Here is a 17,151-nt window from a genome sequence, read left to right on the forward strand (position 1 = left end):
ATTATAGATTAGGTTGAATACTAAAATGCGATGCCCCAGTTTTTGTAATAGCCTATTGACATGCATCTTCCATTTCCATTTCTCATCCAGCACTACTCCTAGGTACTTAAAAAATGAAACACGATTCACTTGGTCGTTATCAGTAGAAAACGTGGAGTCATTAAATGACGACAACGTTGTTTTGCCTCCTGACAGCATCAATTTAGTCTTCTTTACATTAACTGTTAATTTGTTGCTGGTGTACCAGTTGTAGATTAGGTTGAAGTAATGTCGAAAGGCATCAGTAAGCTCCTGGAATGTCAATGCAGCAACCACGAGAACAGCATCATCTGCATACAATTTCAGTTCACTCTTCGTTACAGCAGTTGACAAGCTAGCTGTTAATGTATACATTGAATAAAAGTGGACCTAAGATACTCCATTATTGCAAACCCATGTAAATGGGGGCGTGTCTCTGACACTTCTCCATTTATACACATGCATTGCCGTCTGTCTGCAAGATACGATTTAACCCTCTGACGTACAAGGCGGGGGGGGGGGGGCGGTAGATGCCATCCTCCCCGTAAGGTTTTTTCAAAGTTTTAAAAAAAATGATGTACTCTAAGGGGCTGAACCTTTCAGTAGCTGTTCCTTCATTGTCTGCGGAAATGTTGATATGTCATTTGCGGGTCCATCATATTTGAAGTTCCCATGGCAACCATCAAATTTCATGTAGGTTCTGGCTAAAAATCAAATTTTTTGAGATTATTCTGTAGTTTTCTATCTATCTATCTATATATATATATATATATATATATATATATATATATATATATATATATATAGTTTTCTTCATCAGATTGCAGAAATTCATGAATCTGTACATTGCGGCTTCATTTTGTGTTAATTTCCATCATTTCTTGACTTTTTAAGAAAGTAGAAAAATCCAAGATGGCGGTTCAAATGACGTCATATCCAACAAAAATAATACCATCTTGTAGAGAAAGCTCAGGGTTATCTACATTTAAAATGTAAATTTATTTATCTCTGCCTTAACAGAACGAAAACCAAGACGGGGGATCCATCGATACCTTGTACCACGGTGGGGGTACGAGTTAGCTTGTACGTTCGAGGGTTAACCCATCTCAGGTTCCTCGCTGATAGTCCTAGTGGTAAATGTTTCTTACCGAAAACTATTTAATGTGTAAATAGTTGTTTTATTTCACTGGGTGATGGTACAAAACAAAGTGCTGACTGAAGCAAATAATCCCTCAGTTTGGGAAAACTGAACATTTTCAAAACTCTGATAAAATCTAGAAATATATTTCCTTCGGAACTACCTGTCGCAACAACAGTTTCTGCACACATTTCAATCTGACTTGAACTAGAACATGACTATGTAAACAATTTTCGTCCACATTAACTACACGACTCTTTTCTTCGTCTATTCTACAATTCATTCTTTTACGTACGTGTATATATTTGATATTCTAGACAAAGAACTGAATTTGCTTGCATTGACCCTACGCTCTTCACATAAATGCGTGTCACTCGATCTTAGTTAGCTGTATATTATTAGTGTTTCACATGGCTCTTGTTAACGAGAAACAGTCTAAAGGAGTTTACGAATATGGCTAGATGTACTGTATATCTGCTATTAGCGTGCCTGATGCCGTTACCAGCGCAATCGTAGCCCCCTCTCAGGTGTAGATATTATAAACCAAATGCAAAGTGGTGTCCCTGTGTTTTCTAATACATTCATGCACTTTTGAAGTGTAGAAAAACTGCTGAACACAACTGCATTCCACTCGTACCTCCACAGGCACTTTTTCTAGACCTGAGGCATGTCCAGGAAGGGCTTGAAGATGCCATAATGATGAAGTGGTAAGTTCCGTGTCGATGGAAAGCATTATCAACAATGTTTGAGCATGTTTAATTCTAGACAAAGAGGATCAATTGGAGGTTGTTTGCTAAGCACTTAATGAATTTTTGGGATATTTTTTTAATTCATAGTTTACTAAAGCATAGAAACACGGTCCGTAAGCGAACACTTCACTTAAATTTTACATCAGCTCACATCACATTGTAAAAATAGGCTTAAAATATAATACTTCTTTTATGTCTTCAAACCTTCTGAAACAAATGATAATGCTGAGTCTTGTGTTTCTCGCGCTCTGTTTGATGGACGAGGAGATAAACAATAAATAAACAAACAACGTGTTGGTGAAAAATGGCTATGAGCCTTTTGCTCATAGAGTGCTAAAGTCCTGACGTCACGTTTCCATGACACCGAAATTCTCAGTTAAAAACAAACAGCACATTCCAGACAAAATGGCGTCGCTGTCGATCACTTCCCTAATTTATTCCTTCTCGGAAGAAAAGAAATCTATCAGAAAAGGAGAAAACCACTACAAATCGGATCATGTGGAGTCACTTTCGTATCAACAAGGTGTTTTACGCGGGGAAGTGCATGCAAGAGTGAAAAAGAAGGTCTATAAAGTCACGATGAGTTAATTCAAGCTAAGCTTACATACTAAATGAAAAGCGCTCAGCAGATTCAAGATTTAGTCAGATTTACAGGTTTGTCTTAAACAGATTAGTTTGGTTCTTTTACTTCTTTGAATGATTACAGATGGTGAAGATGATCTAAGCCGCCGAATTCCAACTTACCGTATTTCAAACGTGACGGCTGTCAAACAAACATTTTTGTAGTGATTTATTTCATAGCGTGGTTTTAGGGCAGCACATCGATGTTATCATTTGAGACCAACTGAATCCAATTCCTTGGTGTAATGTTCTTTCGTTGATTTACTTGGATGAGCAACACGAAATTAAGTCGACTGAGTGCGAATGCCCAAGAGGAGCATTTAAGTGTAGCCATGCAGCTGCACTCTTTATCCACGGTATCCATAATCTAAGCAGAACCGACGTTGAATGCCAGTAGAGGAAAAGGAAGTCGAACACATCGCTCTCAGCTCAAGCTGTGGCAGAAATGTTCCCGCGGACTAAGAAGTACACTGCCTTGGGAAGAAAGCCAGCACAAGTTGACCGAACACAGCTTTACGAAGACCTGAAACAATATGGAAGATTTACAGGCCTTTGCTGGCTGCTTAGCAATGACTGCTTCCCTGGTTTACTGTTTTTCCTTTTTATCCTTTCTGGCGCATCTCCTAGTTGCGGGAACAATCTATCCTGATTTCTAGCATAGATCTCCGGCCATTGATTTTCTTGCCATCTCGGAAATGACAACTGCAAGCCCTTGAATGTTCACTGGGCTCCCTATCTTGCCTTCTGTCGGACAAAAAATATATATATTAGGAAAACACGATAAAGTACATTGTATAAGAATTCACAGACATATAAGCTTAGGTACAAAGTCGTAGCAGTCATAGAAAACTGAGAAATAAGAAGCGGTTAAACACGATCGGCGTACGTTCATCTGCCAATTGCAGGAATCGAGTCGTAGACAAGCGCGGTCAACAAACCGTCACATTTTACATCTGATTCGTATGGAGAAGGCAATTGCAAAGATGATTTCTAATCTTAGTAGCCGGTTCCATCGCCTGTACTCGTCTTTCTGTTTTTCTGCGCTTGGAAATGCGAAAAACTTGCATGTTTGGCCCTCCGACGGGTGGCTGCAGGTTGGAGCAAAGCAATAGACCATTTTGGTCGTTTGAAACCCTTTTTTATGGATGCAAACGTATTTTCAAACACGGCGTGATTCTTTGTGTGTTGTTAGTGAGAAATACGCCTTTTGTGAGATAATTACAGGGTCGTGACCTTTCGGAAGAAGATGTTCGAAGCGAGGCGCTTTGTTATTCTGAGGTTTGTTTAGAACTGAGAATTTCGGTGTCATGGTAACGTGACGTCACACTACTATATAGCCCCTTTAATTATTTATGTAAATTGAAATATTGTATAGCCATGAGCAAAGGTCCATAACCACCTCATTAGAAAATTTTATTAAAGGACTTATATTGTCTTACTTTACAAATAAAGATTTTGCCCAGCAACGGTGAAGACAACCAAAACGAAGGCAAAGGCTACTAAAGGCTAAAGGAGAAGATGGGAGAAAGCAATTGTAGAGCTCCGTAATTCAGTCAGACCAAATTTTTGAAAAACACATGTGTGCGCTAGAGGATGATACATACTATGTACTTATTGACTGAGTGGGAGGGCCGGACGGGAAAGTATTTGGCTCGAAGTCAGGACGTGCGTCCTGACCGAGAGACAAATAGTTTCCGGTCCGGCCCGACCTTACTCAGTCAATAAGCATTTTATCATATGACCACTTAACGGTTGAACCTAAATAGGACGCGAGTACATAACATCAGAAGGCCGTGCGCGGAAAAACTACAGAAATGATTCCATTATAAAATCTCAGTGTCATTTATTTCTTCGCGTCGAACAAGAAACTCACAATTCATCGAAAAACACGACACATTTTCTAATATTTTTTTTTCAATGTAAGTCTAATATTACAATTCATGCTAAAAAGCCGACAGAAAGTTGACATAAAGCTGTCAAAAATATGTCAAAACCATCAAAAACTTAGCGAGTGACAAAAGTTTGCTTCATGTTTCAATGAAATTGTTCACAAATCTTCTTCATCTGAAGATTCAAGAAAATGTTGGCGTCGTTTGAAGCTATTATTTGTCGACCTCTTGGATTCTCTTGAACAAGGGAGAACCACCAACTGAACATTAATGACACCGATGTTGGCTCCTGCAAACAGTACCTGGGTTTGCTGACTTTGCTGGCTTTGCTGTGTAGTGGAAATGCAAGCGAGTTTTATTTTCTGGATGAACTGTGCGGTAATGAACTTGTGTTCGTCCTCAGTTTTTTTCTCTTCAAACAACACTGATGTAGAAACTGCAGAGCAATTTATCCTACTGTACACAAGGTATGTTTGTGATTTCTCTTCTCCCAACTCTGGAAACTCGAAGAAAAAAATTATATCGTACTTTGTTTTCCTCGCGACTTGCCGGTTTTCTTGCTTTTGACTGCACGGTGAATTCTTTGATGCTTTCCACTGAAAGAAGTTTCGCCTCAAGACTGTTTGCTTATTCCGAAGGTTAATTATAGGACAATTCATCCGTAAAAGTTGTTTCTTGACCGCCTGTTTGCATGTTGTTGGCTTCTGGGAAAGTTGTGAACTTCTTCAGTTGTGAGGACTGTTGACTTTCTTTCTGTGCTTTCGGAGTGAGTTGGAGACTGAAGCAGTTCTACATCGGACAGTTCGCCTGGAGAATAAACTTCGCTCTCAGAATGTTCACTTTCATCACTCATTTTGAAGAGAACAAAATTTTGCAGCGACAAAATTGTCTTGTCATTAACTCGCATCGAGTTTCTAGTAGGGCCGTACGCATTTCTAGTAGGGCCGTACGTGTTTTTCCGGCCCTATCACTTCGACGCGTACGGCCCTCATACGGAACCTTTTTTCTTATGGTTTTCCAAGGAAATTGCGCGCGGGGCCGTACGGGTCATACGATAAAATATTACATTGCTTGAGCCCTGCCCCGTGACCACAGCATCGTGACATTATGTCACATAATACACGTCAACGCTGGATCTCTCTCTACTTACTTTAATCATTTAAAATAGAATCGGATTTAAGCCATAAAACTCCTATTTGAGTACAAATGTTCTTTTTGTCTTCAAACCTTCTGAAACAAGTGATAATTCTGAGTGTTGCGTTTCCCGCCCTCTGTTTGATGGGCGAGGAATGGGCAATAAATAAACAAGCAACGTGTTGGTGAAAAATGGCTATGAGCCATTTGCTCATAACCACTTTAATTATTTATGTCAATTAAAATGATGTATAGCTGTGAGCAAAGGCCTATAGCCACCTCATTAGAATTTTTTTTTTTTTAAATTTAAAAACGTTTATAGTCTTACTTCACAAATAAATACTTTGCTCAGCAAAGGTGAGGGCAACCAAAACGCCACAAGCATCATGCAATGATGCAGCCCTACCCAAGGGGAACACAATACCCAATGCCCAAGAAAGCCATAAGAATTTGAACAACTAAATAAAGATACATAATGAAATGAGTCAGGCTGTGGCCCTTACTAGAGAGACTGAATATATAATGAAAATAGCAAACACTTGCAGCTGTAGTGAAAGGAAGTGAGAGAGACTGTTGCCTTTGCAAGACAGCCGTAAGTATAAACTCGTGGAGCTAAGAACGACATTGATAAAATTAATACATGAAATAGAGTGCTACCATTTGGAGACAGCCATATTTATCTCAGTACAATTCATGACACAAAATTCACGTGGTCCATGAGTCGGACTGTTACTCGATGTCAAGCGGCCTTCACACGGCAAACTAAAGTTGGCAAACTCGTGCTGGCAAACTTCAAAAAGTTGGCAAACTCGTGCCTTCACACGTCAAACCCGCGTCAAATCACAACACGCGCAAAAAATACAACATGGCCGACGTAGTGCAGTGGTACTCACGTAGAGTTGCCGCTTCTGTCTTAGTCCAATTTTATGCTAATCGCCGGAGAGGAAACAGAAAGCGCTGAAAAAATAGAAAGGTTTATTCGTCTTTATTCGCTTATCACACTCACGATGCCTTTGACAGTGCTGATATTAGCAGTATGCAGGACACCTTTCACATGTGAACTCAGTTAAATGACCTTGCTTTCCATGAGTTCTTGCAGCTCAGTAGATAGAGCACCCGCCCGGTGTTCGGGAGTTTATGGGTTCGATTCCTGTCGGGGACTCAGAATTTTTTCTTTGTCCCACGCTCGTGTCATATTAATTTTATGTACTAGTACTGAAAAAAATTGGATCAATCGTGCCAAGTACAGGAATAATTCAGTTAACTTCAAGCGCCTTATCAATACTTATGATTGCAATGTGAGGTTTATTTAACAACATTTCTACCAAAACGTTCAACCATTTTAAAACTGAGTGGTTCATTAAATAAAATATATCTTTCGTGGCTTTCGGCCGTTTTTGTGTATACAAAGGATAATACAACAAAAGCTACCTTACCTCATTTTTCACGTGGCCAAAATTCTTAGCAATTTATTTTGAAAAAAAGAAAAAGGGATATTATTTTGATCAGATTAACAACATTTATCATCACTTAAAGAACAAACGATTTTTGTGCCCCTTCTGCCTTCCATATAACTGGCAGACGATAACCACTACGAACCAACAAGAACCTGCGCCAAATATTTTTTACCTTGAAAATTTAATTGACTTTATCTTTTTTGACTCTCTTGTTGGAAAATTACGATTCTTTAAATTTTCTCAGTTACTTCAGGTAAACCTCAGGTCTATTTTTATGGTGACTATAAATTAATTACATTTAATCCCAAATATACGTTTACTTTTGTTTTGTAAGCTTCAAAGTATTTGCGTTTAAGCGTTTTGTCGGAACAAAAAAAATTCCGAGCGACAACAATCGTGAGAGGATAATATTAAATGATCATTTAGTAGATAACATTGATTGATCATTGTCCAGCCGTCGCATTTTTAAAAATTAAAAACCGAGAAACAAAGTTAACAAAAATACTCAAACGAAATGAGCGTTGGCCAGCTTTTACCCTTGTGTCAGTGGCCACTTTATTTCGACTCCTAGCCATCTAGCCAGGAGTCGAAATAAAGTGGCCACTAAGAGTTGCTAGTTATATTTAATTAACTTGAAGTAAACAAAAGATATTGGAAAATTAAAAAAAAAGAAAAAGAAAAAGAAAAAAAGAAAAATGAATGACGCGAAAAACGATTAATACAAGTACTGAAACTAAATCAAAGTTGCCTATTTACGTTTTTACTCTCCATATATTCCATATATTTCCATATATTTTCCATATATTTTGGACCTAACCAATTTAGCCAAATGAAAAAGACACCGACGTTCCGAGCGTACTGCCAGAAAACCCAATATCAACAATGAACAAAGCTGCAAAAACAGCGAGGAAATTTACACTGATAACAGAATAAACGTAAGAACGCATTGGAACCTGTCTCACAATCACGATCATCCTTCGTTAACGTGCATAAATTAAATCATCATATTGTGGCCGGTTAATATTCCGTTCAGTCTACATTTGAACCTCTTCGGTTTGCGATTATTATTTGCAAAACTGCTTCATGGATAATCGAGCTGGTATCCTACGATACTTCAGTTAAAGAACTTTTCTTCAGTTATCTTATGCATAGAGCTGTAGGTCAAAGAAAGATTAAAACACCAGGAAGGAAAAACACGGGATTATTGTTTTGATCATCTTGTAGCTATATTTAATAGGTGCGGTAGGCAAAAAGGAAACCAAGCAAGATATAATGAACCCCATATGGATGATGCAGCAGTCATACATAATTCGTAAGATCTTTATAATGATGCCATCATCCAAAAATATCCAAACATTCATAGCAGAAAAAAAAAAGGTGTAAAAAAATAATCAGAATAAGTAAGGACCTCACAACTTTGAAGGCTTTAAATCTTTTGAACGCATGATAAGATCAAGGACCAGAAATCACAACAAAGAACGCTGTTTCTCTGGGGCAACATCAAAGGATGTGATTGGACTGCGTTTTAGTGGCGCCTATACCAAACACTTTTATTTTCTGAATTAGTAAAATACTGAGATGAAGGATTCCAAATCTACATTAAGGAAAGAGTTTGACAGTTTGTTTGGTCGTCGTAACGGCTACACGCGGTTCTCGGTTTAGTTATAATATTATGACGGGGGAAGGAGAGAGAAAAAATATCACGATCCCTCATTATGCCTTCGTGGAGATAATATCATGTCTTCTTAATTAAAGAATGCAGTTCGATACACAATCTCGCCTCAAAGAAAAAGGAAATGTGAAATATTTAAAATCATTTATTTATCGTAATAACCATCGATCTTGTGAAGTTTTGACATGTTACTGTAAAAAGTCAATTCATCATATCGAAGACATTTTGAGGAATAGCTATAAAGTTTTCTTTTCCGTTGGAGTTGGACACTCACTTGCTGTAATGGCTACACAATTGAGGACTGTTTGCAAAGAAAAGTTAGATTTTATTGTTACTGACGTACACTGACTTAAGGACGGTGCCTAGTAAATACAAAGGTTTTTGCGCCAGGTCAGGACCATGCGGAAAAAGTAGAGATGATTAGCATTGAATCGCAGCAAAATGCTGACATCAGCATTTTTCTAAAAAAAGAAGGAAATGATATTTCTTCACAGGTTTCCTTAGAATTCGCCTTTACACACAGAAAAGAAAACACATTTACAAAGCTCTTAAAACTTCATGGTAAATAGTAACCAAAAAAATTTTTTAGGTATGTTTTTAATAAAAAAAATCATTGCAACAGCGCTTTTAGAGTCTCTGACAGCCTTCCTCTGGTTCAGCTTAAATACAGTCTAAATACCTTTTGCTCACAGCAAGAAACTAATCACGTGCTGAATAGGCTTGCCACTTCCATTTCATAACATAAAATGTAGGGGTAACCACGCGTTTTTTTAAAGTTTTGATCCTTTTTGAAAAGTTTTACGGTGCTCGTTACATTTTTTTCTGTCACCTCCCCAGTGAATAAACCATTGGCATATCTCGCACTTGTTTTGTGCGCGCACTACGCCATCTGCAGGTACATGTTTACAGTTGGATTTCAGTAGAATTTTCGACAGTCAACCGCTAGTTTTTCAGCTGGAAGACGTTAACAGTTAGTGGTTAGCGACATGCTGCTATTCTAGTACCCCTGGTTTAAGTACAAGTTCATTAAATTTGATTTGTTCACAAAAGGAAAATTATGCTTTCATTTTTGCCGTGTGCTTGGTAGCGTAGTTGATTGCGTCAATGTCAATCCAGCGCGCGCGAGGCGCTTAAACCATGCCTTGCGTGATGCGCAGAACGTGTGCGCACTAACAAAAGTAGGCACCATCCTCAACGACTTTTGTTGACAACCATATTTAAGACGCTAAAACTGGTGATACGTACTTAATAATAATAATGATAATGATAATGATAATGATAATGATAATGATAATGATAATGATAATAATAATAATAATAATAATAGTTTGTTTAACAATTTAAAAACCCAAAATATTAAATACTAAATCTTATTTAAGTTTTAAAGTTCAGTCTAGATACTAAAAAAAGTGGGCTCTTTAGTTAGTTACACTCAGCCTTGTTTGTTCCTATGGCTACAAATTTGCGCTGTGTATTAAAAATATGGCTTGCGCCGCTTGCATCCGCTTGTGATGTAGCTGATTTGTGTCACTAAACTTTTCATTTCTTGTATGTCACGTATCCCACGGCTTTTGTGATTTTTTTCAATAAAAAACTTTTCAAGAAAGTGCTGAATTTCACTGTGTAGCTCTGGTTTGTTAGCGAAGTGGTTCCTGAGTTGAACATAATAAACAATCCCCAAGTATTTTATCCCAGAAGGTATATCATTTCGCACCGCTTTAAAAGCCGTACTTGAAACACAATCAAGTTGTTTCATTGGAAAAAATTTAGGAAAACAAGCAATGCGAAAATGATATATCATTTAATTTATATTTAAGAGATTCTTCATATAACACGTAAAAGAATTCAAAAAGGTTTGTAAATTTGTGAACATACGAATAAAGTCAATAAAGGCATTGTGATCAAAATGAAACGATCTAAAATTGAATAATTTTCAAGTTCAGGTAGCGTGGCCGAGTGGTCTAAGGCACGGAGTCTCTTCGGAGGCGTGGGTTCGAATTCCACCGCTGCTAAGATTGATTTTTGTAGACATCACAAGTAGTTGGCAACATGAATTTCCGACACTAGGAGGACTCTAATAAGCAAATCAAAAAACAACAAAAAAACGAACGGACATCCGCTTTGGGATTCCAATACCGAGAGCACCTCACCTTGGAATTCCTTTTGTAAATTTGGGATATCAGGAAATTTGTTACTACAAAATTCAGTTGGGAACTGACTGTTAATCGTTGGAGTGCATCAGATGAATGTATGGATTACTAGGTATTCTCAAGGAACTTGTTCGGATAGTTCACGACTAACGGTATTCCGTTTTGACTAACTAAATGACTAACTGTGGCAAACATGTCTGCTTCCCCGAATAAAAACAGGAACCACGTTTTAACGATCGTAAAAAGCTATACTTTCTGTGGAAATGTGGAAATTCAGAATCTTGACAAACATCTGTCATGCCTAAGAATATATAAATACCGGAAATGTATTTTTTTTTTCAAACACGCTACCTTTGGACACTCCATAAGTTCTTAAATGATACATTAAAAACAAAAACTGCTTTGATGAAGTTTCAAACAGAGTAGTAACAAGAACAACGAAAACGCCGACTCAGTTTCAAGAGCCATATCGTTTGCAACGGGTCTAGAAACGTTCCATGTACTCCATATTGACTTACCAGGTGGGAATCAGATGCCTTACAGTTAAAATGTTTTTTTTTTTTTTTTTCTTATTTATTTATTTATTTATTTATTTATTTTTTTGTTATAATAGCTGACCCACAGAAAATCTGTTACGCCATAAACTTCAAAACTACCTTTGACGAAACTTTCCTAAGAAGTCTCTGGTCTTAATTACTCGAGAACAACTTTATCTATCCTGGAAATACTTTAATTCTGATGGCAAAAATTTCAAAATTTTAATTTTTCAAGACACAGTTACAATTTAACAGTTAAAAAGTTACTCCAGTCACAGTCAATTTCGCGCATACATTTCCAGATGGAATAAGGACCTCGACTGTTGTGACTTAGCAGAGATAGAAATAGAAAGCGCGGAACCCATATTGATATCACACATGATCTGCAACGGTATAATACAAACCTCGCAACGCCTTCAGTGTAGTAGTGAAAGAATTAGATAGTGTTTCCGTTATACCTGGATTTCCATATATTCCTATATCCTTTTCACGCTAACTCCTTGTCCTCCTGAATATGCATACAATATCACCGAGATATATTTTCGTCATCACTGAAAGCATCGATCCCGAAAGGGATTCGATTTGCTTATCAAAGCCTGATTCCTCGCTTGCCGGCCCTTATGTGAACTTGTGAACCACCATTTTCGGCCCCGATATTTACAACCAGTAAAATATTTCCTCAATATTTCTAAATATTTATATTTAGAAGGTTTCAGTTTCCCTGAAAACTTTCCAGGCTACTTCGTATTATTATTTTGAGGGTTAGAAAAATACACGTATACATAGATGGCATACATGCGGCAGTTTTTCTAGAACAAGAGAGTCGTTACTGTTGCACTAGACGATCGAAGGCGACAACGACTTACACAACATGGAAACCACAATAATGTTAAATCTGATAAAAAACGAAATTAGTACAGGCTCTAGTTGAGAATGACGCACACACACACACACACACACACACACACACACACACACACACGCACGCACGCACCGTCCAATTTGCTTTGTAACCAATTTTTATTCACACTTTCTAATAGACTGTTTTCTTCGTCGACTAATCATTTTATACATTCTTCTATGATTGAGAGATAAGCAGAGTGTGTATTTGATCTTCTCGAAATCGAACTGAATATTGCTCGCACTTACCGTACGCTGTCAACAAGAATGCTGAAAGTCACTTGAGCTGAAGTAGCTGTATATTAATATTACTCATGGTTCTTGTAAACGAGGAACAATCTAAAGGAGTTGAGAATATACCTACCTGTGCAATTTACCCGCTATCGGAGCTAGCATTCTTGATCGATGCCACTGTCAGTGCAATCTATGGTGTAAATATTTTAGCTTAAAGTGGTAAATGTAAGTTTTGTATCAATGCAAAGCGTTATCAAAAATTGCTATTATGTTTTAGCATGTTTGTTTATAGCAAAAGACGATCAGTCAGTGGTAATTGCTGAACACTATGTGAATTTTGGTTATTTTTTTTTGGTTAATTTAAAGCTTGCAAAGACATATTAAGAAACACGGTCGATCAGGCAACACTTCATACATTTACCAGCTTGCATTCTATGAAAGATCTAAGAAGGTATCGAGTTTTCCAAAAATGTGTAGTAATATGGAGAAGATTCTTGCGATTTTTGGAATAGTATACAATAGCAGCATTTTATTTGTATACTAGTTGAGTTCTACTAATTGCTGATAGAAAACAACATCGTAATAGGAAACTTAAATCAAAAAAATGATTGTGCGATGATTTTGTGCCAAACGTTTTCAATGACAATGTGTTTTGTACTTGCAAGTAGTTGCACTGCAGACTACCTCTTTGGTTTGGTAACATTGGTGACTCTCTCTTAATTAGAACTTTAAAATTTGTTAATTTTGCACTGACAATAATATATATATTTTTTATGTATAACTGAAGAAAATTGCATCAATCTTGCCAAGTACAAGAATAATTCATCTAACTGCACACGTCTTATCAATACCTATGCTTGGAATATCCTTATAAGGTCTGTTTAACAATCATCCTCATAGTGGTTAATTAAGTATATTACCTCTCTGGTGGTTATCGGCAGCTCTTGTAGGCAAAGATAATACAACAAAAACTCCCGTTCGCTATGTTTCATAAATGTGTCAGCGAATTATTTTTAAAAAAAGGAAAGGAACAAAAAAAAAACTATTTCAGTGATAACAATGTTTATCATTGCTTAAGAGAAGAAATGATTTTTATATGCCTCTTTTGACTTTCGTATCACTGGCATACTGATCATCTCGATGAAGCAAAAATACTCTGCGCTAAATATTTGTGAGCCTTACATATGTACAGCTGACAATTTTCAGTTTATGATTGCCATTTCTACAGAATTTTTCGCTAAATCCCAGTTATTTTGAACTATATCTTTAATGCTGCTTCTGTTAAACTTCAGGTCTACATTTTGCTGACTATAAATAAGAAGTGAGAGTCAAACATTTCTAGTCCCGAATGTTGCTTCATTTTGGTTCTGCAAGCCATATAGTATTTGCGTTTCTGATTTGCTTCGTTGAAATGATGTCCTCTCGTTATGTGACAAAATTAAAATATGTATATTTATCGAACGATAAGAATCTTGAATAATATTAATTGATCATCGAATACCCTGAAATATTATAACAGAATCATTGCGAGAACGCGCGAGAACCTGCCCCACAATCGCTATCATGCTTCGTACCCGTGCATCTATTCAATTCCCATGTTACTGCCTGTAAATTTTCCGTTGAATCCGCTTTTGCGATCATTATTTGCAAAACTACTTGAAGAAAAATCAAGCTGGTGTCTCACGCTATCTTCTGCATGTAACTAAAGTCAAAAAAATTAAAACGCCAGGAAAGAAAAGAAAAATGGGATTAATTTGTTGATTATCTTGTAGGTATATTTAATAGGTGGCGGTAGGGAAAAATGAATCTACGCGTGATATAATAAAACCCATTTAGATGATGCAACAGTCATACATAATTAGTAGTATCTTTATGCTGATATCATCATCAAAAAGTATCTAAACATACATGGAGGACAAAAAGTGTAAATAATAATCAGAATAATTAAAGACCTCAAGACTTCGCATGCTCTGAATTTTTTAAACTCATGATAAGATCAAGGTCCAGAAATTACTACAAACCTCGTTGTTTCTCTGGGGCAACATCGAAGGATGTTGCGACTTAGTGGCGCTTGTACTGATCAAGTTTCTTTTTTCAACTAGTGAAATACTGAGATGAAGGATGCCAACTCTGCGTTAAGGAAATGAATTTGACAGTTTCCTTGGTTGCTGTAATGCCTACACACGGTTCTCAGTCTAGGTATAATAAAAAGACGGGAGAAAGGAGAGGGAAAAAAATAGCCCTCACTGCGTCTTCGTGGATATCGAATAGTCTGCCTTCTTAGTTAAAGGTAACCGTTAGATACACAATCATGACTCAAGGAAAACAAAATGTGAAATATGTCAAATTATTTTGTTTTTTCGTAATAACCATCGATCTTGTGAAGTTTTCGCATCTTCTTACTGTAAAAGCAAGTTATATGGCCGCCTTTACCACGGAATGCTTAGCATTCTAAGATAGAGATTTCATTTTCAGTTTTGCAAGTTAATTAGGGAGGAAACGGTTACAGGCAATTCATCATATCGAGGACATTTTGAGAAATAGTAATAACGTGGTCTTTTCCGTTAGACTTGGTCACTTACTAGCTGTATGACTGTAAAATTGAGACCTGTTTGAAAGGAAAAGTTAGATTTCGTTGATACGTACACTACTTAAAAGCCCATGCATAATACTAAATACTAAAACTGATTTAAGTTTTATAGCTCAGTTTAGATACTGAAAGAAAGTGGGCTCTTTAGTTATTTACACTCAACCTTGTTTGTTCCTATGGTTACAAATATGCGCACTGTAATAACGATATGGCTTGTGCTCTTCAACATCCGCTTATGATATAGCTACATGTATCTGTGTCAATAACCTATTCCTTTCTCGTATAATGTCACGTATCCAACGCCCACGTGATTTTCTTCAATAAACAACTTTTTTAAAGAAAATGCTGAATTTCACTGTGTCTCTGGTTTGTTAGTGGACTGGCGTTTCCCGAGGTGAACATAATAAGTATTTTTCCCGGTAGGTATTTCATATCGCATTGTTTTAGAAGCCGTACTTGAAGCACAATGAAGTACGGAGTTGCTTCATTGGGACAAATTTAGGAAAACAAGCAATGCGAAAATTATATATCCTTTAATTTATATTTAAGAGATTCTTCGTATATCACGACAAAAATTTGAAATCAATTTGTGAACATACGTACAAAGACAGTAAATACCTTGTGATCAAAATGAAACGATCTAAAATTAAGTAGACTTCAGTTTCAGGTAGCGTGGCCGAGTGGTCTAAGGCGCTGGTTTAAGGCATCAGTCTCTTCGGAGGCGTGGGTTCGAATCCCACCGCTGCCAATATTGATTTTTGCTGACTCACAATTAGTTCAAATGGTAGACATACTATTGGGTTCAACATGAATTTCCGACTCTAGTTAGCAAATCTAAAATAAACTACAGAACGGACATCCGCTTTTGTCTTCCGTTACCGCGAGCATCTCACCTTGGAATTCTTTGTGTAACTTTGAGATATCAGGAACTTTATTACTGCAAAATTTAGTTAGGAACTGACTGTTAATCGACGGAGTGCATCAGATGAATGTATGGATTACTAGGTATTCTCAAGGAACTTGTTCGGATAGTTCACGACTAGCGGTATTCCGTTTTACATGAATAAATGTGGCAAACATGTTTCCCTCCCTGAACAGCAACAGGAACCACGTTGCAACGATTCTAAGAAGCTATACTATATGCTGATTGACCGCAACAGCAATATGGCCGCCAAAAATTTGGAAATTCAGAATCTTCATAAACATCTGTCATGCCTTAGAATATAGAAATACAGTAAATATATATATATATATATATATATTTTTTTTTTTTTTTTTTTTTTTTTTTTTTTTTTTTCAACACGCTACGTCTAGCCTTGGAGACTCCATATGCTCTTAAATGATACGTAAAAAAAATTATTTTGATGAAGTCCAAAATAAAGTTGTAACTAGAACATAGAAAAAGCCGACTTGGTCGCAAGAGCCATATCGTTTGCAACGTTTCTAGAAACGTTCCGTTTCACCATCTTGCCATCTCGTACCAGGTGGGAATCAAATGACTTATAGTTAAGATGTCTTTCTCTTACAATAGCTGACCCAGTTAAAAACCGTTAGGCCGTAAACCTCGAAACCACCTTTGAAGAAGCTTTCGTAAGAAGTGTCTGGTCTTAATCACTCGAGAAAAACTTTATCTCATAGAAAAAGTTGATCTCTTTTAGAAATATTTAATTCTGATCGCAAAAATTTCAAATTTTTAAAATTTAAAATTTTAAATTTTAAAAAAAACTATATAATTTAACAGTTAAAAAGTTACTCCAGTCACAGTCAATTCGGCACATACATTTTTTAGATAGAATAAGGATAGTTGCGACTTAGCAGAGATAACTGAAACAACAAGCGTGGAGTTCAAGTAATATCACGCATGATGTGCAACGGCATAATACAAATTCAGCAGCGCATTCAATGGAGTTGTGAAGAATTCGATAGTGTTTCTGTTATACCTGGATTTCCATATATTCTTATATTCTTTTCACGCTCACAACTTTCGGTCCTCGTGATATGCACACAATATCCTAAGATATATTGTTGTTATTACTGAAAGCTTCCCGAAAGGGTTCGATTCG

General features: G+C 36.8%; 1 non-coding gene and 1 pseudogene across 1 annotated transcript; both read left to right on the forward strand.

The window, feature by feature from the left end:
• Positions 1–2,310: 2,310 nt before the first annotated feature.
• On the forward strand, positions 2,311–3,175 carry LOC110061893 (uncharacterized; annotated as a pseudogene).
• Positions 3,176–15,754: 12,579 nt separating this feature from the next.
• Positions 15,755–15,836, forward strand: Trnal-aag (transfer RNA leucine (anticodon AAG)). The gene has a single exon. It is a non-coding gene; the product is annotated as a tRNA-Leu (tRNA).
• The last annotated feature ends 1,315 nt before the right edge of the window (positions 15,837–17,151 follow it).

This window comes from Orbicella faveolata, unplaced genomic scaffold (assembly GCF_042242905.1).
Source record: "Orbicella faveolata isolate gen_17 unplaced genomic scaffold, um_ofav_v1 contig_12, whole genome shotgun sequence".
NCBI lineage: Eukaryota > Metazoa > Cnidaria > Anthozoa > Scleractinia > Merulinidae > Orbicella > Orbicella faveolata.